We start from the raw sequence: 26,380 nt of genomic DNA, 5'->3' as shown, positions 1-26,380 counted from the left end.
ATTCCTAAGGCTTCTCTTATTTATCGATACTTCTCAGCTCCTGATCCTGCTCGTCCCAAATCGAAAGTGGACCTCTCTTGGGAAAAAGACTTAGGTTGCTCATGGCCGATCTCTCTTTGGGACAAAATCTGGGCTAAGTCCTTGAAGACTTCCCGTACTGCATCCCTTACTCAATCCTTATTTTTCTTCTATCACAGACTCTACCTTCCTCCCCTTTCTCTCTCTCGTTTTCTCTCTTCTTCTACTGCTAACTGCTGGACCTGTCAGGCTCCCAATGCTGACCTCTTTCATCTTTTCTTTCTCTGTCCTTCCGTCCGACTTTTCTGGACACAGGTATGGTCTCGCATTTCCCGTATTTTTAATTTTTCTGCTTCTTTTTCCACTTCTTTGGTGTTTTTGGGTAGCCTTTCAGACTCTATTGAACTCCCCCCGCATTCCCATGGTCTTTTTGACCTTCTGCTAGCCCTTGCACTCCAACAGATCGCCTCCAATTGGAAGTCTTTGACCAAACTCTCCATGACTTCCTGGTGGAACCTACTTTGTCACTCTCATAGATTGGATGTTGCCTTTGCGTCCGCCTGCAAACCCTCTCGTAATGTTGAGCTCTATTGGTTGCCTCTTACCCTATACTTAGATCAATTCACCAAAAAGAAATACACTCCGCTCTCCTCTGACAATTTTAAACCCCCTTGAACAGTTGTACTCCTGCTTGTAGTTTCATGTTGTAGATTTCACTAATGTAGTTTTCTTTTTCTCTTCTCTACTCATGTTTTAATAATGTTCTTACTCCACATGTTTTCTAGATATTTGTGCTTTTACCGTACTTTATTGCCACCATCTAATTGGTTTGTTTCTATTTTTATTCTCAACCGTATTTTACATTGTTTCTCATTCCCCTCCCTTCCCCTCCGTCCCCCCCTTAAAAATTTAAGATGCTTTGCTTTTTTCATTGTGCCATCAGCTGACTCTGTTCTATTTCTCCTATAATTGCCCCTTTCTCATTTTGTTTTGCTGATGTCACCTTACTGTATTGATAATTTTATTTCAATAAAGCTTTCAAACATAAAAAAAAACAATTCCCCTTTTCAGGTTGTTTATGTGCAGGAAGGGACACCTTCTTGCTCATAAATAGTCTTCAACTGTAACGCAAACACCCTTGAACTATGGTGCAAGGGTGCCTGCCATAGCGCTGGGCAGCCTAATTTAGCACCAGCCCGGGGAAAAACACAGGCTGCACCGTATTGTTGTAAATACAAGGCTATCGCTGCACTCCATCACTTCAATTTAACCCCTTCGAGGCTGATGACGAGCTCAGCTCGTCATGAGTTACGCCTCTCGTACGCTCATGATGAGCTGAGCTCGTCATGAACCGCGGGTTTTTTAAAAACCCAGCGCACAGCGGGAAAACCGCTAGCGCGCATGCGGTTAAATATGCCCCCTAGTCCCTCCAAGAAAGAACCATTAGCAACTGTAGTGTGAATTGGAGTTACAATTTTACCTTTTAGTGCAGCAAATATTGAAATCGTTGTTCAACAGAGTATAAGTGGAAATTGAGGTATTGGAGTGGCGGGTGTCAGTGAGAGACTTAGGGCCTCCGCAGTCATAAAGCTACTATTAAATCTCAGTTTTGTGAATAACGAAAAAGAGTAAACTTCCACAAACATGTAAGTTTATCTTTATTAGGTCAGGCCCATCTGAGGAGAATACCTACTCGTCCATGTTTGTAATTATTGGATGTTGTGTGGGAGAATGTGGTATGGTCAGAATGCAAAGCAGCTGCTGTAGCAGTTGTCGGGATCTACTCACTGCTCAGCAATACCAGTGAATAACAGTGGGGATTGAGAAAGTTTAAGTGTTATGTAAATAACTATGAATTATTATGTCTGTAGTGTGTGCTGCATAAACCAAGAGACATTGAGAAATTGCACAGATTAGGTCAGTATATTCAATATATGTGACTGGAGGTGAGTTTCTTAAAGGTTTTAGCGTTCCGTCCATCATCTCCTTGTGTTTTCCCAGGTCAGTATATTTACAGGTTTGGCTCCCATTCGATCTGTGACAATGGAAATGATGGTTTGCAGTTCAATTGAGTGGCAGGAAAGATGGTAACATGAGGGGTGGGTGAGCACAGCCAAAGTTGTGAAATCATAACCAACATGTTTATATAGCTTAAAGCAATGTGAATTCTCTTTAAAAAAACTGGCATGTTGTTTTGGAAGATGCCACATTATGACACGTTCACAGGTATTTTTCTAAAATGTGACCTTCAGAATGAAGGTGCAAATTGGTGTAGGTAAAGTCACACAATGCGTCCGTAATATCCCTCTCTAATTTCCTTATTACAGTTGAGTGATGACAATGCTAGCCACCTATAATAAAGAATTGACGTAGAAGTTCAGAATAATGTAAAGGAGAACTGGTGTTTCCTTTATCTGGTCTGTTCCTTTCAAACAAATGGTGATCAGTTGAAAGAAGCCATCCATAGAAATATGTTTATTTTTTACACCCAATGGGTCATTACCTGACAGAATCTCTTTGCTTGTTTCTACACATTCTGATATACATCATTTAACATCTGACTTACTTGAAACTGATTCTGTTATCTTTTTGCAAATTATTCACTGCTTGTTGGTCTGTCTTGTTACTCTGTACAGATTTTGCTACTATTCGTCTTGTTTGCAACCATACTATTTCTTTCAAATGAAAGAGCAAGTCACTAAGGTTGTATGATGAACAACTCGTTCCGTTGCGACTCATACATTTACCACGCGTGCGTTACAACGTGAATGTCTTTGCCATGCATAACCTTTACCACGTTTTTTCTAACAACGAATGTGCCTTTACCTTGTATGCTTTTACAACAAATTTTGTTGTAAAAGCTTGGATGTTAACGGCATATGCCTGGTAAAATATGTTCCCTGCCCTGAGCCCTAAACCGGTCCCCGTTGTGATCCCTCCCGACCCCCAGCCCCGTTTTACAAATACCTGACCCCTAAACTGAGCCCTAAAAGCAGCACCCAGTACGCCCCCATGCCCTAGCCATTCTAAATAATACCCGTCCCTGCACTAAGCCCTAAACCAGTATCCCTGCGGACCCCCCAGCCCCCGGCCTTTTTTAAAAATGTCTGTTCCCTGCCCTGAAGCCTATAACAGGTCCCCTGCACGACCCCCATTTGCCCTTTTTTAAAAATACCCTAAAGCCCTAAAACTGCCCCTGCAACCCAGTCTCTTTGTCTCCCTCTCAATGACAAAGAGACATCTCGTCTGGCGCGGTGTAGGTTGTAAAGAGGAAGCAGAAGGGTCTCTCTGTTTCCTCTAATGACGCAGATAGGTTTAACCACAATGGCAGCTTTCCCACGCATATCACCTTACCACACACCTGCACCTTTACCACACATATGCCTTTACCACCAACACTGCGCAAATGCCCTTACCATGCTTACCTTTACAATGTTAATTCAATCTAAATGCATGCATGGTAAAGGCATATGCATTGTAGAAAAATGCGTGGTAAATGCTATGCATGGTAAAGGTGCATGCGTTGTAACTCATGCATGGTAGAGGCATGCATGGTAACAACTGCGTTGTAATGGCTGTTTCCCAGTCACCAAGGAATTAAGTGGTTTGTGGCAAGAGGTATTGTCTGATAATGTAGTATATAGAATAAAATAAACTCCGCTGCACTTCAAAATTACAGTGCAAGTCATCTCAGAGTTACATGACCTTATAAATGAACTCCTAGGTGACTTACAATATCCTATATATTCATTCTGTTGGCTTATAGCATTGCTCTTCTGCTTCCCTGAAAGAAGAAGGAAAATGGATACAACAGGGGGAAGAAGGAATAATTAGAGAGGTAAGGAAAGACAGAGAGAAAGAACAAGAGAAGGAGCCTGGGCCATGTAAGTCTGATCGGTGTATGTGGGTGGTATCTCTCCTGTTTTCATTGCAGGCTGACACATTTATTTTACTGCATATTAAATGTTATTAATGTCTGATTAATAAATGTTTTACTGATTATAATACGTATTCTAGGTATTGTCAAAAAATCAATGGTATTACCTTGTAAATCCTACATTACAGTGCCTTATCTGGGCACTGATATGCTGTTGCAAAAACTTTCTGATTGCATCACAAAGACATACTTTACAGCAAGCCATAATTTAATCTTTCATATATCTTTCCAGGAAGATGCCCACCTCTTTTTTTAGGAAATGTACTCAAAGCACTGTGAAACCATCCGGCATTTAAATACACATATAACAATGCATTACACTTATACTTTGGAGCTTCAGAATGCTTCAAGGCAATTCTTAAATTTGTAAAACGCTTTACCGTGAATTTCGAATGTGCTTTAACTCTCTGAAGAGAATGTTGGTTGCCACATCCTTAACTATGAGCCTGCTATATCGCAATTAAAGATCTAGGAAATTACTGCCAAGTTCAAAATGTAGTGCAAGCTCATCTAATGGAAATCCAAATGCTGTAAGATGGCTAATTACCGTAAACAGAAAATAAGTGGAATGCAAAATCAACAATGACATATTGGTTTAACATTTTTTAAACACTCTGAGCCCCACCACTGTGTTAAATTGCTATAACTTAACTTGTATTAGAACATTGGAATGTGGAGCACTCCATTCAATAAAATGGAGTGCTCCATGCTTCTACAGGCTGATAGAAGGCCTGCAGAGCAACATTCCAGTGTTTTTTTACAAAGGTCTCTCAGAGCCCGAGGGGATTTAAACCCCCTCGAACTCCGAGAGGCCTTTGTTTTATTTGTTAGAACATTATGTCCACTAGTGGCAGAATGTTGTAATAGCCTTATAGCCCTTCGTTGCTGGGCTATACCGGGCATTAAAGTCCCGCTCTCTTGTTAAAGCCCTCCCTTCGGCTCGGGCCTTTAACACTGGAGCGGGCATTTAATGGCCGGTATAGCACGCTACGGTTGTCTATACTCCTATATTAGAACATTGGAATATGGAGCACTCTATTGAATACAATAGAATGCTCCGGGCTTCTACGAGCTGGTAGAAGCCCATGGGGGAACATTTCAATGTTGTTGTTCACAGCTGCTGCTGTGAACAAAGGCCTCTTGGATGCCTAGGGGATCTAAACCCTCTCAGATCCCGAGGAGATCTAAATCCCCTCGGGCTCCCAGAGGCCTTTGTTTTGAGTAATTAGAACACTCCGCACCATGGGGGTGGAATGTTCTACTTGCCTTAGAGCCCTCCTAGCGGGCTCTACCGACCATTAAAGGCCTGCTCCCTTGTTAAAGGCTTTAACACTGGAGCAGGCTTTTAATTGTCAGTAGAGCCCGCTTGGTCGGGCTCTAAAGCTATATTATTAAGCCTCTGTTCAGAATAATTTCTGAAATAAATTGTGAATTATGTGGAACAGGTGCTTTCCACATGTATTGGAATAAAGGGCCAGATGTAGGTAGGCTTTTACCGGTCGGTAACGACCGAAATCGTCCGTTACCGACCGGTAAAAGGCTTTTCCTATGTAGGTGTCTATTTTACCAATTCGGTAAATAACAAATCATTATTTACCGATTCGGATTTACCACCAACTATTAGTGGGTGGTAAATTAGGAATTCCTATATAAATGCATAAATGTGCATTTACACCTGTGCCATGTGACAGACATGCATGCCCTTAGGGCATGTTGGATGCCACATGTGCACACCAGCACTAATCAGGGGTGCACCCCTGACTATTTCCCAATTTTACCGAATCGGTAATTACCGATTCAGTAATTGACATTCATTCCTATGGGCCTTCAGGCCCATAGGAATCAATGGCAAATACCGAATCGGTAAATACCGAATCTTACCGATTCGATATTTTTTACCGAATTTTTATCTACATTGCAATTACCGATTCGAAAATACAGAATCGGTAAAATCCGGTATTTTCGAATCGGTAATTTACAATTACCTGTATCTAGCCCCAAGAGAGCATTTTTTTCCAAATTACATTTCAGCAGGTTTAATCTGACAAAATGTGCCTACACAAACTGTTGAGGTGTGTATTTTTCCATGCACGTTATAATTCTAATCTGAGAGCAAAAGTGGGTGTGCTCAGGTATTGAAATATAACTCTATACATTCACATACAACCCCATCAATAAAGGGCATAGCTAGAATTGGGGCAACAGGTGCAGTGGCACTGGGACAAAGATTCCTGAAGAGAACATTGGACTCTGACAATGATGTATTTTGCTACTCCAACAGCAGTCAAAGGGGCCATTTCTATGCTTGCACCAGGGCCCACACCATCCTTGCTATGCTACTGCCATCAATGGTGTTTTTAATACTGAAAAAAGTAGACTCCACTGGTTGGTTAAGAGATTGGCCATGTGTTCTCCAATCTAACCCTCACTCTCACAGGAAAGTAAGTCAAACCATTCAGAACTTTCAGTGTAACATAAGTGTTCCTGATATTAAACCCTCTGTTATTACTACTTTTGTCAATTCTTCTAGCTGAAAGTTTTACTCACCATCTCTTTCCTTTTCCCATTGTAGACCTCCATAATTTTCACCGTAACTCACTCTTAGTTAAAAAACACAGAACAGTACATATCTCAATATTTAGAAGCCATCTAAGATGGCCATCATTACAGAACTTCCTTCACATCTGCATGGTCAATGAGCATCTTAGCTTTACTGTGAATGGTCATTTGGCAGATGCATACCTATGTGCACCAGCAAGGAACCAGATGGTGTTTGCATTGTTACCCTAAGAAAATTCCAAACAGCATTTGTGTGTGTGCCTGCTGTACCTGAGCAAGGATCCAGGCACTTTTGGTTTTCTAATTAAGGTAAATAAATATGAAAGCAGCATCTTATTCCTTTCTGGGGAATAGAATTGTACATTTGTACCCCAGAAAGGAGCCACAGGCTATTTATATTTTTTCTTAGGTAAGGAACATCTAAACAACTTTTAACTCCTTGCTGGAAGAGACATGGAGGCCAGTGCCACATTGAGGAGGCAAACACAGTTTTTTTTTGTTACTGTTAGAAAAACTGTCAGCATCTGACTGTGTGTCTGCAGGCAAAATAACATTGAGCCTCATGCTCTCTCGATCTTTTCTTGAAGTAAAAAAAAAAATCCAAAATGTGCCTGACAGAATTGTACCTGTCTCCCAGAAAGGAGCCAGCCACTTTGTGAACATTTTCTTAAGCCAAGAAAACTTAAGAACAACTTATTGGCTCTTTTCTGAGTCACAGGCAGGTGTGCCTGTGCTCCAGAAATTAGACAGGCATTGTTCAGAAATTTTCTTAGCATAATAAAGAATTCAAGCAGTAACTAGCTCTTTGTTGGGGCATGTTTGTGTCCCCATTCAGGAGTTTGCTGGTGCCCAGAATGGGATGATATTTAACAAATAGAGGTACCTGGTTTATGTATTTCGCCACTATTTATTTTATGCGAAGAAGAAATAACGACCATTAGGTTCATATGTTCATATTGACAGTGAGCTTTTATTTCATGTCTGAGAAGCGATACAATTCACACCCCAAGTTTAAATACATCTGTCATGTGAATATACAATTAACACAATACAAATTTCTTTTACAAAAACAAAACTAAATTAGACAACATACAAAAATGACACCAAGAAAACACTTTCTTTACAAGATCCCCATTGGCCATACAATCGGCAATTATAGCGGAGAAGCTTGAACTACATGGGAAATTTCTTTCAACTCCTGCGGGATGTATAATACATTGTGCACCCTAATACTTGAGCATAGGAATTAATTGTTGCCCTATGTGGCAGATACACTGGAAAAGGCCGGCGCGTTTCTAAGCCCTGCGTAGAATCATGGGATTGTCATCAGGGCTTTGGGCCACAGTGTAACCTATAAATAAAATTAAGTGAACTAATAAAATGTGGGGAATCTCCTCTTCCAAACTTCTTTACAATGTGCTATGTTTCAAGCTATATACCTGAAATTAGTGATGTTGCTTCAAAGACGATGGAAATAGCTTTGAGCCTCCTAAACAGGACCTAAAAACATCAAGGACATTCCTGTTATTTGACAGAGTACACTCTAGTGTATAATATATACAGCTATTTGACCATTTCGCATGGAAACTAACATTTAAAATTAAGGGAGGACGTCAAAAGAGATTTACTTGTGTAACCTTCAGCCGGCACCAAGTCGTCACTCTTCAATCGTATACCACCGATTGTAAACTTCTTTTTAATCTGCCAGAACAAACAGCACATCCCTAGTTATGAGATAAAACTCTCCGATATTACCCAGTTTAAACTAACCATACGTTTAATGATCTACACTTACTATTGATAGCGTCTTAGTGTCTCAAGCTGTCATGGCACTCAACTTTCTCAAAAGCTCAAGCTTGCTGTTTTCCTGCACATGATGTAAACAAAGGAAACGCGATCAGTACATATATTCTTTGTCCCTGCTTCTCTATACTGATAAATGTAAGTGAAACACATTTCATTTCTTCACTTACTTTGGTTGACGGCCTGTTCTCACTGTGGATCATCCTCCATGGTAACAATTTAGGAGCCGGTGACCACGCAAGATGGGGCTTAAATAAAACGGGCACCAGAAGCCGAAAGGCTTTCTTTGGCAATGTAATATGGGGTATGTCGTTTTTTACAGGTAGAGCATATGTCCCTATTATCAAAGTATTGTTGAAATGTTCTGTTCTGACCTACGACCCGACTCGGCGGGTCATTTTTAGCCGGGTTAGTACAACGTGATCTTCATCAACCACCGAACCTCCCTATTGTCTGCACCTTGTATTTTACACCTGATTCCTTGTTAATGAGCCAATGCGGCTGAAAGAAACCAACACCGTGAGACGGAATCGTATATTTAGCAGTGTAACTGGGGCACGTGGTTGATTACAGGCAGAACATATGCATTTATATCTAATCATTAAGGGCATATTGATTTCAGGGCAACAAATGTTGTCTGCGGTCTCAATTCAAATTGAATATTAATACTCCACATGAATGGTAAATCTAACTAGAACCACAGTATTAAATAGCGTCAGTGAAATTACTCAAATTCAGCAATAATCCGAAATTTATTACAGGCCTATTCAGCAGTGTGTTTTTCAACAGGGGACCCAGGGCATACGGTCAAAATGACTATGACAACTCATTCAGACCGTCTAACCCACAATTAAATTTAATGATAAGGTATGTTTCCCTATTTCTCAAAAGATCATCAATATCACCGCCCCTCGGAGAAATTTTCAGTGCGGATAGAACTGTCCAGACAAAATCTTTTTCGGAATGGTGCTTTTCCACGAAGTGTGTGACCATTGGTGCTGTAAGAATTCTTTGTTTGATTCTAGATTTGTGTTGCATCATCCTTAGGTTTATTTGCTGTGTGGTTTTGCGGATGTATAATTTAGGACATGGGCATTTGATGGCATACATCACGTTCCGGGTTTTACAATTTGTGAATTCGGTGTGTTTCCACTTCACATTGTTGAACACAAATTCTGAACCCTCCATGATACCACAAGCGGAGCATGAACCACATTTATGGTGGCCAACCCATCCCACCAAAGAAATACAACAAGAAATAGGTATTAAAGTCAAATGGGGGTTTGAACAAGGAATAGTAGGACCTAAAGAATTCGATTATCTCATAAAAAAAACAACCGAGAATTCCTGTCATATATTTTCTCCCGAAGATCCATAAAGAACCACTACAACCACCAGGGAGACCGATTGTATCGGGATGTGACTCGAAACTCGAACCGTTAGCTAAATATGTTGACCTGTTCCTCAAGCCGTTCCTTGCCAATGTTACCGCATACCTTAGGGATACTACTGACTTATCACGAAGATAGAAGGTCAACCATTTGACCATCAACATCAGTGGATGGTATCCTTCAATGTCAACTCCCTTTACACACAGATTCCTCAAGACGAAGGCTTGGAATCGATGGAGTATTTCTTGGAAGCAAGACCTAAACCAGAGAGAGCTCCTACAGATTTCATTCTGGATTTGGCTAAAATCGCTTTATTTATTTATTTATCTATTTTGACACTTATAAAGCGCACTGTTACCTTCCGGTGTCCTGACGCTGTTTTGATAGCTCCCAAACTAAGTCCACAGGATAATTTACAAAAAGCCATGTTTTTAACTTTCGCCGAAAGGTCATAAGCTCAGGAGACAATCGGAGTGCCGCTGGAAGGGCATTCCAGGCCACCGCCGCCCCTTGGCTGAAACTCCTGCCTCCCAAACCCACTTTTCTGATGCGTGGGGTCCTAATCAATCCCAGAATCGCTGACCTCAGTAGTTTTCCAGGTTTATGCCAGTGAAAATATTGCCCCAGAAATGCTGGACCTATGCCATGAATCGCCTTAAAGACAATACACAGGCTTTTGAATAGAATCCGCTTCCTTACTGGCAACCAGTGTAATTTCACTAATTCATGGGAAATGGGCGCAAATTTAGGCAAGCCTGTTAGCAGGTGCGCTGCTGCATTCTGCAGTATCTGTAGCTTGCTAAGTACTCCTTGCTGGGCTTCCAGGAGCAAGCTGTTGCAATAATCCAATCGTGGAAGCACTAAAGCCGTCACAACAGTTTTTTTACATTCCCCTGGAAGAAACGGAAGAACCTTCCGAAGGGTTTTCAATATCCAATAGATGGATGAGGCCAGGGCATTTACCTGGGGTTTATAAGAAAGCCTGTCATCTATGATGACCCCCAGATTCTTAGCCTTGTTAACAGGAGTGGGAAGATTCCCCATCTCTTCTGGCCACCAGCTCGGGCCCCAAAAATTGTCCGTGGAGCCAAACAGTATTACTTCAGTTTTGGCCGAATTAAGTTGTAAACAGTTTCCTGGCTTCCATATGCTCACAGCTTTCATGCATTCCTGGAACTTGCTGGCCACGTCATTCTCCCTCCCTGGTAACAGTGACACCACAATCTGTGTGTCATCTGCGTAAGATGTAAGTTCAAACCCATGGGAGCGGATGACTAGGGCCAGGGAAGAGACATAGACATTGAACAAGGTATGGCTAAGTGAGGAACCCTGAGGAACCCCACAAGGTGGTTGAAAAGGTTTCGATTCAAAGACCCCCAGCGCAACTACCTGGACCCTGTTGGTCAAAAAAGATCTCAAAATGTCCAAGGCCTTCCCCTGGACCCCACATTCTTCCAGCCGGTCCACCAAGATGGTATGGTGGACCGTGTCGAAGGCCGACGACAAATCCAGCATGACCAGAGCCGCCCTACCTCCAGAGTCCATCACCTTCTTGACCTCTTCTGTTGACTTGATCAGGGCGAACTCGGTGCTGTGGCCTGGTCTAAACCCATGCTGTGAGATGCTAGCCCCTGAGTGGTTCCTAGGTATGCACTAAGCTGGATGTTCATTAGCCTTTCTACAATCTTGGCCGGCATAGGAAGTCTGGAGATTGGCCGATAGTTATTGGGGTCCGAGATGTCGCGATTGGGCTTTTTTACTAGCGGCTTGATGGACGCCCGCTTCCAGCCCGCTGGAAAGTCCCCCATCTCAAATAGCTGCTTAGCTAATCCTGCTAAAGCATTGGCTATGGATTACTGCCAACGTTGCAACTGTTACTGGGCAATGATCATAAGGTGACCCAGATTTTTTGCTCAACAAATGTCTTTTAAGCTCGTCCCCTTCCACTGGGACGAAGGCCAGCAATTTGGTGTCCTGAGTGGCTGTCTTCGGGCTCCTAGATCTAGATGCACGCAAGCTCTGTGCCACAGGAGCTTCCAAAGATGCATAAATCTTTTCCACCCTGCTTGAAAGAAATTGAGCTAAATTCTCTCAAAGTTCCTGAGTTGGAGGCGTACCTCCTGGTTTAGGTGTGGCCAAGCTGACTACTGTGTGAAAGAGTTCCTTGGATGAGTTTTTTGCCCCAAAGATACGTTCTGTAAAATAGATTTCTTTAGATTGTCTAATTATTTCTTTATATTTTCCCAGGCAGGCTCTGTATTTCTTCTTCTCGGCTTCAGTATAGTTTTTATGCCAGACTCGTTCTAGCTTTTTACACTCGCACTTTAGCTCCCTGAGTTCCTCTGTAAACCAGGGGGCTGATGGAACTCTGCGGGTTGGAAGCCAGCTTTTAGGTGGGGCCAGTGTAGTACAGGCTTGATCGATCCAGTTGGCAAAAGTGGTGGCGGCTTCCTCTATTCCTACCGGCAGAGGCACCTTGGTGGATACCAACAATTCTTCCAAGGCCGACCCATCTATTTTAGTCCAGGCTCTACTGACCTTGACTTCCTTCTTAGTTCGTCTTGCCCTCTGTAATGCCCCGCCTTGAATTCTAAACCACACCACATTGTGGTCTGACCAGGCTACGGGCTCTGTCCCAGTGAATTGCAAGTCTGGATGACTCGTAAAAATCCCATCCAAGGTATGGCCTGCTTAATGAGTAGGCCCTATGACCACCTGTATTAGCCCCAGCATTCCATTAGGTCTTTTAATGCAACTGTATCACTGTCTTGACTGGAATCCAGGTGGAAATTAAGATCCCCAAGGACCGTGTAGGCCTCTGTGCACAGTGCTTTAAAGCGTAGTTTGAAGAGACGTTCTTCATGCAGGTCAAGGGTACTGCCATGGGGTATCCTTATGCCCCTGAAATGGCAGTGCTCTTTATGGCACTGTTTGAGGAACGCTTCATTTACAGGAACAATCCATGTAGCGGTAACCTCCTTTCATGGTACCTCTATATTGGTGATGTCTGGTGTCAATGGGAAGGTACAGAAGAACAATTTACAATCATTTCATGAATGGCTTAACAATAGACATGCTGATATAAAATTCAGCATGACTAAAGACAAAACTCCGTTGACGTTCCTGGATGTGGAGGTATTGGTACAAGACAATGAACTAATTACCACCTTACACCGCAAGTCCACGGTCAAAAACTCAATCTTAAATTATTTCGAGCTATCACCCCCGAAGCTTGAAAGATAACTTACCGTACAGTCATTTGTTGAGAATCCGACGGAATTGTGCACGAAAGGAAGACTTTATTGTCCAAGCGGACATACTTTGTGAACAACTTAAAAAGAGAGGATACCCGAAGAAGATGCTGAAACATTCAACCAAGCGGGCATGGTATACGTCCAGGGAGGAGTTATTGACCAAAAAGATCAAGAAACCATTGGAACAACTAGTATGTGTGTCAACTTTTGGCCCACATACCAATAAATTCAAAAAGATATTCTTGAACAAATGGTATTTGTTAACAAATCTGCCTTGCCCAATGGTAAAACCGCGATTTGCCATAATTAAGAGCATAGGCCAACAAATCATTTGTGCCGACTTACGTAAGAATAAAGTACATCCTGACTTGCGGTCGTTATGGAATTTGGCACCAATTGTTGGCCACCATAAATGCGGTTCATGCTCTGCTTGTGGTAATACCATGAAGCTTTTAGTATTTGTGTTCAACAATGTGAAGTGCAAACACACCGAATTCCCAAATTATAAAACCCGGAACGTGGTATATGCTATCAAATGCCCATGTCCTAAATTAAACATTGGCAAAACCACGCAGAAAATCAACCTAAGAATGATGCAACACAAAGCTAGAATCAAACAAAGAATTCTTACAGCACCAATGGTCACACACTTCGTGAAAAGCACCATTCCGAAAAAGATTTTGTCTGGACGGTTCTATCCGCACTGAAAATTCTTCCGAGGGGCAGTTATATTGATGTTCTCTTGAGAAACAGGGAAACATACCTTACCATGAAATTTAATTGTGTGTTAGACGTCTGAATGAGTTGTCATAGTCATTTTGACCGCATGCCCTGGGTTCCCTGTTGAAAAACACTCTGCTGAATAGGCCTGTAATAAATTTCGGATTATTGCTGAATTTGAGTAATTTCATTTGCTCTTACTGGGAGGACGCTATTTAATACTGTGGTTCTAGTTAAATTTAACATTCATGTGGAGTATTAATACTCAATTTGAATGGAGACCACAGACAACATTCGTGGCCCTGAAATGATTAGATATTACTGCATATGTTCTGTCTGTAATCAACAACGTGCCCCAGTTACACTGCTAAATATATGATTCCGTCTCACGGTATTGGTTTCTTTCAGCCGCATTGGCTCATTAACTAGGAATGAAGCTCTTTTAATGTATCAGGTGTAAAATACAAGGCGCAGACAATAGGGACGTTCGGTGGTTGATGAAGATCATGTTGTACCAACCCGGCTAAAAATGACCCACCGAGTCCGGTCGTATGTCATAACAGAACATTTCAACAACACTTTGATAATAGGGACATATGCTCTGCCTGTAAAAAACTATGTGCCCCATAATACATTGCCAAAGAAACCCTTTCGGCTTTCAGTGCCGGTTTTATTTGAGCCGCATCTCGCGTGGTCACCGCCTCCTAAATTGTTACAATGGAGGATGACCCGCAGTGAGAACCGGCCGTCAACCAAAGTAAGAGAAGAAATTACATTTTTTTACTTACATTTATCAGTACAGAGAAGCAGGGACAAAGACTATATGTGCTGATCGCGTTTCCTTTGTTTACATCAAATTGAGGTATAGGAGTGGCGGGTGTCAGTGAGAGACTTAGGGCTTCCGCAGTCATAAAGCTACTATTAAATCTCAGTTTTGTGAATAACGAAAAAGAGTAAACTTCCACAAACATGTACGTTTACCTTTATTAGGTCACGCCCATCTGAGGAGAATACCTACTCGTCCATGTTTGTAATTATTGGATGGTGTGTGGGAGAATGTGGTATGGTCCAAATGCAAAGCAGCTGCTGTAGCAGTTGTTGGGATCTACTCACTGCTCAGCAATAACAGTGAATAACAGTGGGGATTGAGAAAGTCTAAGTGTTATGTAAATAACTATGAATTATTATGTCTGTAGTGCGTGCTGCATAAACCAAGAGACATTGAGAAATTGCACAGATTAGGCCAGTATATTCAACCCATATATGTGACTGGGGGTGAGTTTCTGAAAGGTTTCAGCGTTCCGTCCATCATCTCCTTGTGTTTTCCCAGGTCAGTATATTTACAGGTTTGGCTCCCATTCGATCTGTGACAATGGAAATGATGGTTTGCAGTTCAATTGAGTGGCAGGAAAGATGGTAACATGAGGGGTGGGTGAGCACAGCCAAAGTTGTGAAATCATAACCAACATGTTTATATAGCTTAAAGCAATGTGAATTCTCGTTAAAAAAAACTGGCAAGTTGTTTTGGAAGATGCCACATTATGACACGTTCACGGGTATTTTTCCAAAATGTGACCTTCAGAATGAAGGTGCAAATTGGTGTAGGTAAAGTCACACAATGCATCCATAATATCCATCTCTAATTTCCTTATTACAGTTGAGTGATGACAATGCTAGCACCCTTTAATAAAGAATTGATGTAGAAGTTCAGAATAATGTAAAGGAGAACTGGTGTTTCCTTTATCTGGTCTGTTCCTTTCAAACAAAGGCGATCAGTTGAAAGAAGCCATCCATAAAAACATGTTTATTTTTTACACCCAATGGGTCATTACCTGACAGAATCTCTTTGCTTGTTTCTACACATTCTGATATACATCATTTAACAACTGACTTACGTGAAACTGATTCTGTTATTTTTTTGCAAATTATTCACTGCTTGTTGGTCTGTCTTGTTACTCTGTACAGATTTTGCTACTATTCGTCTTGTTTGCAACCATACTATTTCTTTCAAATGAAAGAGCAAGTCACTAAGGTTGTATGATCACTCGTTCCGTTGCGACTCATACCTTTACCACGCATGCGTTACAACGTGAATGTCTTTGCCATGCATAACCTTTACCACGACTTTTTTTAACAACGATAGTGCCTTTACCCTGTATGTTTTTACAACACATTTTGTTGTAAAAGCTTTGATGTTAACGGCATATGCCTGGTAAAATATTTCCCCGCCCTGAGCCCTGAAACCGGTCCCCGTTGTGATCCCTCCCTGCCCCCAGCTCGTTTTACAAATATCTGACCCCTAAACTGAGCCCTAAAAGCAGCACCCAGCACGCCCCCATGCCCTAGCCATTCTAAGTAATACCCGTCCCCTGCACTAAGCCCTAAACCAGTATCCCTGCGGACCCCCCCAGCCTTTTTAAAAAATGTCTGTTCCCTGCCCTGAACCCTAAAACAGGTCCCCTGCACGACCCCCATTTGCCCTTTTTTAAAAATACCCTAAAGCCCTAAAACTGCCCCTGCATCCCAGTCTCTTTGTCTCCCTCTCAATGACAAAGAGACATCTCTTCTGGCGCGGTGTAGGTTGTAAAGAGGAAGCAGAAGGGTCTCTCTGTTTCCTCTAATGACGCAGATAGGTCTAACCACAATGGCAGCTTTACCACGCATATCACCTTACCACACGCCTGCACCTTTACCACACATATGCCTTTACCACCAGCACTGCGCAAATGCCCTTACCATGCTTACCTTTACAATGTTAATTCAATTTAAATGCATGCATGGTAAAGGCATATGCATTGTAGAAAAATGCGTGGTAAATGCTATGCATGGTAAAGGTGCATGCGTTGTAACTCATGCATGGTAGAGGCATGCATGGTAACAACCGTGTTGTAATGGCTATTTCCCAGTCACCAAGGAATTAAGCGGTTTGTGGCAAGAGGTATTGTCTGATAATGTTTTATATGGAATAAAATAAACTCCGCTGCACTTCAAAATTACAGTGCAAGTTTCAGAGTTACATGACCTTATTAATGAACTCCTAGGTGACTTACAATATCCTATATATTCATTCTGTTGGCTTAAGCATTGCTGTTCTGCTTCCCTGAAAGAAGAAGGAAAATGGATACAACAGGGGGAAGAAGGAATAACTAGAGAGGTAAGGAAAGACAGAGAGAAAGAACGAGAGAAGGAGCCTGGACCATGTAACTTTGATCGGAGTATGTGGGTGGTATCTCTCCTGTTTTCAATGCAGGCTGTCACATTTATTTTACTGCATATTAAATGTTATTAATGTCTGATTAATAAATGTTTTACTGATTATAATACGTATTCTAGGTATTGTCAAAAAATCAATGGTATTACCTTGTAACTCCTACATTACAGTGCCTTATCTGGTCACTGATATGCTGTTGCAAAAACTTTCTGATTGCATCACAAAGACATACTTTACAGCAAGCCATAATTTAATCTTTCATATATCTTTCCAGGAAGATGCCCACCTCTTTTTTTAGAAATGTATTCAGAGCACTGTGAAACCATCCGGCATTTAAATACACATATAACAATGGATAACACTTATACTTTGGAGCTTCAGAATGCTTCAAGGCAATTCTCAAATTTGTAAAACGCTTTACCGTGAATTTCGAATGTGCTTTAACTCTCTGAAGAGAATGTTGGTTGCCACATCCTTAACTATGTGCCTGCTATATCGCAATTAAAGATCTAGGAAATTACTGCCAAGTTCAAAATGTAGTGCAAGCTCATCTAATGGAAATCCAAATGCTGTAAAATGGCTAATTACCGTAAACAGAAAATAAGTGGAATGCAAAATCAACAATGACATCTTGGTTTAACATTTTTTAAACACTCTGAGCCCCACCACTGTGTTAAATTGCTATAACTTAACTTGTATTAGAACATTGGAATGTGGAGCACTCCATTGAATACAATGGAGTGCTCCATGCTTCTACAGGCTGGTAGAAGGCCTGCAGAGCAACATTCCAGTGTTTTTTTACAAAGGCCTCTCAGAGCCCGAGGGGATTTAAACCCCCTCGAACTCTGAGAGGCCTTTGTTTTATTTGTTAGAACATTATGTCCTCTAGTGGCAGAATGTTCTAATAGCCTTATAGCCCTTCGTTGCTGGGCTATACCGGGCATTAAAGTCCCGCTCTCTTGTTAAAGCCCTCCCTTCGGCTCGGGCCTTTAACACTGGAGCGGGCATTTAATGGCCGGTATAGCACGCTATGGTTGTCTATACTCCTATATTAGAACATTAGAATATGGAGCACTCTATTGAATACAATAGAATGCTCCGGGCTTCTACGAGCTGGTAGAAGCCCATGGGGGAACATTTCAATGTTGTTGTTCACAGCTGCTGCTGTGAACAAAGGCCTCTTGGATGCCTAGGGGATCTAAACCCTCTCAGATCCCGAGGATATCTAAATCCCCTTGTGCTCCCAGAGGCCTTTGTTTTGAGTAATTAGAACACTCCGCTCTATAGGGGTGGAATGTTCTACTTGCCTTAGAGCCCTCCTAGCGGGCTCTACCGACCATTAAAGGCCTGCTCCCTTGTTAAAGGCTTTAACACTGGAGCAGGCTTTTAATGGCAAGTAGAGCCCGCTTGGTCGGGCTCTAAAGCTATATTATTAAGCCTCTGTTCAGAATAATTTCAGAAATAAATTGTGAACTATGTGGAACAGGTGCTTTCCACATGTATTAGAATAAAGGGCCAGATGTAGGTAGGCGTTTACCGGTCGGTAACGGCCGAAATCGGCCGTTACCGACCGGTAAAAGCCTTTTCCTATGTAGGTGTCTATTTTACCGATTCGGTAAATACCGAATCGTTATTTACCGATTCAGTATTTACCGATTCGGTATTTACCGAATCAGTAAATGAGATGTAGGAAGCACTGAAAAGAGTGCTTCTGGTCTTTAGGAATTTGTTATTTAACACCAACTATTTGTGCATTTACACCTGTGCCATGTGACAGACATGTATGTATGCCACATGTGCACACCAGCACTAATCAGGGGTGCAACATGGTGACACCCTGCCACCCCTGACTTTTTCCCAATTTTACCGAATCGGTAATTACCGATTCAGTAATTGACATTCATTCCTATGGGCCTCCAGGCCATAGGAATCAAAGGCAAATACCGAATCGGTAAATACCGAATCTTACCGATTCGGTATTTTTTACCGAATTTTTATCTACATTGCAATTACCGATTCGAAAATACCGAATTGGTAAAATTCGGTATTTTCGAATCGGTAATTTACAATTACCTGTATCTAGCCCCAAGAGAGCATTTTTTTCCAGAATACATTTCAGCAGGTTTAATCTGACAAAATGTGCCTACACAAAACTGTTGAGGTGTGTATTTTGCTATGCACGTTAGAATTCTAATCTGAGAGCAAGAGTGGGCGTGCTCAGGTATTGAAATATAACTCTATACATTCACATACAACCCCATCAATAAAGGACATAGCTAGAATTGGGGCAACAGGTGCAGTGGCACTGGGACAAAGATTCCTGAGGGGCCCATTGGACTCTGACAATTATGTATTTTGATACTCCAACAGCAGTCAAAGGGGCCATTTCTATTCTTCCACCAGGGCCCACACCATCCTTGCTATGCTACTGCCATCAATGGTGTTTTTAATACTGAAAAAAGTAGACTCCACTGGTTGGTTAAGAGATTGGCTATGTGTTCTCCAATCTAACCCTCACTCTCACAGGAAAATAAGTCAAACCATTCAGAACTTTCAGTGTAACATAAGTGTTCCTGATATTAAACCCACTGTTATTACTACTTTTGTCAATTCTTCTAGCTGAAAGTTTTACTCACCATCTCTTTCCTTTTCCCATTGTAGACCTCCATAATTTTCACCGTAACTCACTCTTAGTTAAAAAAAACACAGAACAGTACATATCTCAATATTTAGAAGCCAACTAAGATGGCCATCATTACAGAACTTCCTTCACATCTGCATGGTCAATGAGCATCTTAGCTTTACTGTGAATGGTCATTTGGCAGATGCATACGTCTTGCACCAGCAAGGAACCAGATGGTGTTTGCATTGTTACCTTAAGAAAATTCCAAACAGCATTTGTGTGTGTGCCTGCTGTACCTGAGCAAGGATCCAGGCACTTTTGGTTTTCTAATTAAAGTAAATAAATATGAAAACAGCATCTTATTCCTTTCTGGGGAATAGAATTGTACATGTGTACCCCAGAAAGGAGCCACAGGCTATTTATATTTTTTCTTAGGTAAGGAACATCTAAACAACTTTTAACTCCTTGCTGGAAGAGACATGGAGGCCAGTGCTACATTGAGGAGACAAACACTGTTTGGGTTTTTTTGTTACTGTAAGAAAAACTGTCAGCATCTGACTGCGTGTCTGCAGGCAAACAAGCATGGAGCCTCATGCTCTCTCGATCTTTTCTTGAAGTAAAAAAAAAATCCAAAATGTGCCTGACAGAATTGTACCTGTCTCCCAGAAAGGAGCCAGCCACTTTGTGAACATTTTCTTAAGCCAAGAAAACTTAAGAACAACGTATTGGCTCTTTTATGAGTCACAGGCAGGTGTGCCTGTGCTCCAGAAATTAGACAGGCATTGTTCAGAAATTTTCTTAGCATAATAAAGAATCCAAGCAGTGACTTGCTCTTTATTGGGGCATGTTTGTGTCCCCATTCAGGAGTCTGCTAGTGCCCAGAATGGGATGATATTTAACAAATAAAGGTACCTGCTTTATGTATTTATTTCATGTCTGAGTAGCGATACAATTCACACCCCAAGTTTAAATACATCTGTCATGTGAGTTGTCATAGTCATTTTGACCGTATGCCCTGGGTCCCCTGTTGAAAAACACACAGCTGAATAGGCCTGTAATAAATTTCGGATTATTGCTGAATTTGAGTAATTTCATTTGCTCTTACTGGGAGGACGCTATTTAATACTGTGGTTCTAGTTAAATTTAACATTCATGTGGAGTATTAATACTCAATTTGAATGGAGACCACAGACAACATTCGTGGCCCTGAAATCGATATGCCCTTAATGATTAGATATTACTGCATATGTTCTGTCTGTAATCAACCACGTGCCCCAGTTACACTGCTAAATATATGATTCTGTCTCACGGTGTTGGTTTCTTTCAGCCGCATTGGCTCATTGACTAGGAATGAAGCTCTTTTAATGTATCAGGTGTAAAATACAAGGCGCAGACAATAGGGGCGTTTAGTGGTTGATGAAGATCATGTTGTACTAACCCGGCTAAAAATGACCCGCCGAGTCCGGTCGTATGTCATAACAGAACATTTCAACAACACTTTGATAATAGGGACATATGCTCTGCCTGTAAAAAACTATGTGCCCCATAATACATTGCCAAAGAAACCCTTTCGGCTTCTGGTGCCGGTTTTATTTGAGCCCCATCTTGCGTGGTCACCGGCTCCTAAATTGATACAATGGAGGATGACCCACAGTGAGAACCGGCCGTCAACCAAAGTAAGTGAAGAAATTAAATTTTTTTCACTTACATTCATCAGTACAGAGAAGCAGGGACAAAAATATATGTACTGATCCCGTTTCCTTTGTTTACATCAAATTGAGGTATTGGAGTGGCGGGTGTCAGTGAGAGACTTAGGGCCTCCGCAGTCATAAAGCTACTATTAAATCTCAGTTTTGTGAATAACGAAAAAGAGTAAACTTCCACAAACATGTACGTTTACCTTTATTAGGTCACGCCCATCTGAGGAGAATACCTACTCGTCCATGTTTGTCATTATTGGATGTTGTGTGGGAGAATGTGGCATGGTCCAAATGCAAAGCAGCTGCTGTAGCAGTTGTTGGGATCTACTCACTGCTCAGCAATAACAGTGAATAACAGTGGGGATTGAGAAAGTCTAAGTGTTATGTAAATAACTATGAATTATTATGTCTGTAGTGTGTGCTGCATAAACCAAGAGACATTGAGAAAACAGATTAGGTCAGTATATTCAACCCATATATGTGACTGGGGGTGAGTTTCTGAAAGGTTTCAGCGTTCCGTCCATCATCTCCTTGTGTTTTCCCAGGTCAGTATATTTACAGGTTTGGCTCCCATTCATTTTGTGACAATGGAAATGATGGTTTGCAGTTCAATTGAGTGGCAGGAAAGATGGTAAAATGAGGGGAGGTTGAGCAGAGCCAAAGTTGTGAAATCATAACCAACATGTTTATATAGCTTAAAGCAATGTGAATTCTCGTTAAAAAAAACTGGCAAGTTGTTTTGGAAGATGCCACATTATGACACGTTCACGGGTATTTTTCTAAAATGTGACCTTCAGAATGAAGGTGCAAATTGGTGTAGGTAAAGTCACACAATGCATCCATAATATCCATCTCTAATTTCCTTATTACAGTTGAGTGATGACAATGCTAGCACCCTATAATAAAGAATTGATGTAGAAGTTCAGAATAATGTAAAGGAGAACTGGTGTTTCCTTTATCTGGTCTGTTCCTTTCAAACAAATGGCGATCAGTTGAAAGAAGCCATCCATAAAAACATGTTTATTTTTTACACCCAATGGGTCATTACCTGACAGAATCTCTTTGCTTGTTTCTACACATTCTGATATACATCATTTAACAACTGACTTACGTGAAACTGATTCTGTTATTTTTTTGCAAATTATTCACTGCTTGTTGGTCTGTCTTGTTACTCTGTACAGATTTTGCTACTATTCGTCTTGTTTGCAACCATACTATTTCTTTCAAATGAAAGAGCAAGTCACTAAGGTTGTATGATCACTCGTTCCGTTGCGACTCATACCTTTACCACGCATGCGTTACAACGTGAATGTCTTTGCCATGCATAACCTTTAACACGACTTTTTTTAACAACGATAGTGCCTTTACCCTGTATGTTTTTACAACACATTTTGTTGTAAAAGCTTTGATGTTAACGGCATATGCCTGGTAAAATATGTTCCCCGCCCTGAGCCCTGAAACCGGTCCCCGTTGTGATCCCTCCCTGCCCCCAGCTCGTTTTACAAATATCTGACCCCTAAACTGAGCCCTAAAAGCAGCACCCAGCACGCCCCCATGCCCTAGCCATTCTAAGTAATACCCGTCCCCTGCACTAAGCCCTAAACCAGTATCCCTGCGGACCCCCCCAGCCTTTTTAAAAAATGTCTGTTCCCTGCCCTGAACCCTAAAACAGGTCCCCTGCACGACCCCCATTTGCCCTTTTTTAAAAATACCCTAAAGCCCTAAAACTGCCCCTGCATCCCAGTCTCTTTGTCTCCCTCTCAATGACAAAGAGACATCTCTTCTGGCGCGGTGTAGGTTGTAAAGAGGAAGCAGAAGGGTCTCTCTGTTTCCTCTAATGACGCAGATAGGTTTAACCACAATGGCAGCTTTACCACGCATATCACCTTACCACACGCCTGCACCTTTACCACACATATGCCTTTACCACCAGCACTGCGCAAATGCCCTTACCATGCTTACCTTTACAATGTTAATTCAATTTAAATGCATGCATGGTAAAGGCATATGCATTGTAGAAAAATGCGTGGTAAATGCTATGCATGGTAAAGGTGCATGCGTTGTAACTCATGCATGGTAGAGGCATGCATGGTAACAACCGTGTTGTAATGGCTATTTCCCAGTCACCAAGGAATTAAGCGGTTTGTGGCAAGAGGTATTGTCTGATAATGTTTTATATGGAATAAAATAAACTCCGCTGCACTTCCAAATTACAGTGCAAGTCATTTCAGAGTTACATGACCTTATAAATGAACTCCTAGGTGACTTACAATATCCTATATATTCATTCTGTTGGCTTAAAGCATTGCTGTTCTGCTTCCCTGAAAGAAGAAGGAAAATGGATACAACAGGGGGAAGAAGGAATAACTAGAGAGGTAAGGAAAGACAGAGAGAAAGAACGAGAGAAGGAGCCTGGACCATGTAACTTTGATCGGAGTATGTGGGTGGTATCTCTCCTGTTTTCAATGCAGGCTGTCCCATTTATTTTACTGCATATTAAATGTTATTAATGTCTGATTAATAAATGTTTTACTGATTATAATACGTATTCTAGGTATTGTCAAAAAATCAATGGTATTACCTTGTAACTCCTACATTACAGTGCCTTATCTGGGCACTGATATGCTGTTGCAAAAACTTTCTGATTGCATCACAAAGACATACTTTACAGCAAGCCATAATGTAATCTTTCATATATCTTTCCAGGAAGATGCCCACCTCTTTTTTTAGAAATGTATTCAGAGCACTGTGAAACCATCCGGCATTTAAATACACATATAACAATGGATTACACTTATACTTTGGAGCTTCAGAATGCTTCAAGGCAATTCTCAAATTTGTAAAACGCTTTACCGTGAATTTCGAATGTGCTTTAACTCTCTGAAGAGAATGTCGGTTGCCACATCCTTAACTATGTGCCTGCTATATCGCAATTAAAGATCTAGGAAATTACTGCCAAGTTCAAAATGTAGTGCAAGCTCATCTAATGGAAATCCAAATGCTGTAAGATGGCTAATTACCGTAAACAGAAAATAAGTGGAATGCAAAATCAACAATGACATCTTGGTTTAACATTTTTTAAACACTCTGAGCCCCACCACTGTGTTAAATTGCTATAACTTAACTTGTATTAGAACATTGGAATGTGGAGCACTCCATTGAATACAATGGAGTGCTCCATGCTTCTACAGGCTGGTAGAAGGCCTGCAGAGCAACATTCCAGTGTTTTTTTACAAAGGCCTCTCAGAGCCCGAGGGGATTTAAACCCCCTCGAACTCTGAGAGGCCTTTGTTTTATTTGTTAGAACATTATGTCCTCTAGTGGCAGAAAGTTCTAATAGCCTTATAGCCCTTCGTTGCTGGGCTATACCGGGCATTAAAGTCCCGCTCTCTTGTTAAAGCCCTCCCTTCGGCTCGGGCCTTTAACACTGGAGCGGGCATTTAATGGCCGGTATAGCACGCTACGGTTGTCTATACTCCTATATTAGAACATTAGACTATGGAGCACTCTATTGAATACAATAGAATGCTCCGGGCTTCTACGAGCTGGTAGAAGCCCATGGGGGAACATTTCAATGTTGTTGTTCACAGCTGCTGCTGTGAACAAAGGCCTCTTGGATGCCTAGGGGATCTAAACCCTCTCAGATCCCGAGGATATCTAAATCCCCTTGTGCTCCCAGAGGCCTTTGTTTTGAGTAATTAGAACACTCCGCTCTATGGGGGTGGAATGTTCTACTTGCCTTAGAGCCCCCCTAGCGGGCTCTACCGACCATTAAAGGCCTGCTCCCTTGTTAAAGGCTTTAACACTGGAGCAGGCTTTTAATGGCCAGTAGAGCCCGCTTGGTCGGGCTCTAAAGCTATATTATTAAGCCTCTGTTCAGAATAATTTCAGAAATAAATTGTGAACTATGTGGAACAGGTGCTTTCCACATGTATTAGAATAAAGGGCCAGATGTCGGTAGGCGTTTACCGGTCGGTAACGGCCGAAATCGGCCGTTACCGACCGGTAAAAGCCTTTTCCTATGTAGGTGTCTATTTTACCGATACGGTAAATAACGAATCGTTATTTACCGATTCAGTATTTATCGAATCATCATTTACCGATTCGGTATTTACCGAATCAGTAAATGAGATGTAGGAAGCACTGAAAAGAGTGCTTCTGGTCTTTAGGAATTTGTTATTTAACACCAACTATTTGTTGGTGGTAAATTAGGAATTCCTATGTAAATGCATAAATGTGCATTTACACCTGAGCCATGTGACAGACATGTATGTATGCCACATGTGCACACCAGCACTAATCAGGGGTGCAACAGGGTGACACCCTGCCACCCCTGACTTTTTCCCAATTTTACCGAATCGGTAATTACCGATTAAGTAATTGACATTCATTCCTATGGGCCTCCAGGCCATAGGAATCAAAGGCAAATACCGAATCGGTAAATACCGAATCTTACCGATTCGGTATTTTTTACCGAATTTTTATCTACATTGCAATTACCGATTCGCAAATACCGAATTGGTAAAATTCGGTATTTTCGAATCGGTAATTTACAATTACCTGTATCTAGCCCCAAGAGAGCATTTTTTTCCAGAATACATTTCAGCAGGTTTAATCTGACAAAATGTGCCTACACAAAACTGTTGAGGTGTGTATTTTGCTATGCACGTTATAATTCTAATCTGAGAGCAAGAGTGGGCATGCTCAGGTATTGAAATATAACTCTATACATTCACATACAACCCCATCAATAAAGGACATAGCTAGAATTGGGGCAACAGGTGCAGTGGCACTGGGACAAAGATTCCTGAGGGGCCCATTGGACTCTGACAATTATGTATTTTGATACTCCAACAGCAGTCAAAGGGGCCTTTCTATTCTTGCACCAGGGCCCACACCATCCTTGCTATGCTACTGCCATCAATGGTGTTTTTAATACTGAAAAAAGTAGACTCCACTGGTTGGTTAAGAGATTGGCCATGTGTTCTCCAATCTAACCCTCACTCTCACAGGAAAATAAGTCAAACCATTCAGAACTTTCAGTGTAACATAAGTGTTCCTGATATTAAACCCACTGTTATTACTACTTTTGTCAATTCTTCTAGCTGAAAGTTTTACTCACCATCTCTTTCCTTTTCCCATTGTAGACCGTAACTCACTCTTA

Source organism: Lissotriton helveticus, chromosome 8, assembly GCF_964261635.1.
Source record: "Lissotriton helveticus chromosome 8, aLisHel1.1, whole genome shotgun sequence".
NCBI lineage: Eukaryota > Metazoa > Chordata > Amphibia > Caudata > Salamandridae > Lissotriton > Lissotriton helveticus.
The sequence above is the reverse complement of the archived record's forward strand: the minus strand, read 5'-3'. Positions refer to the sequence as shown.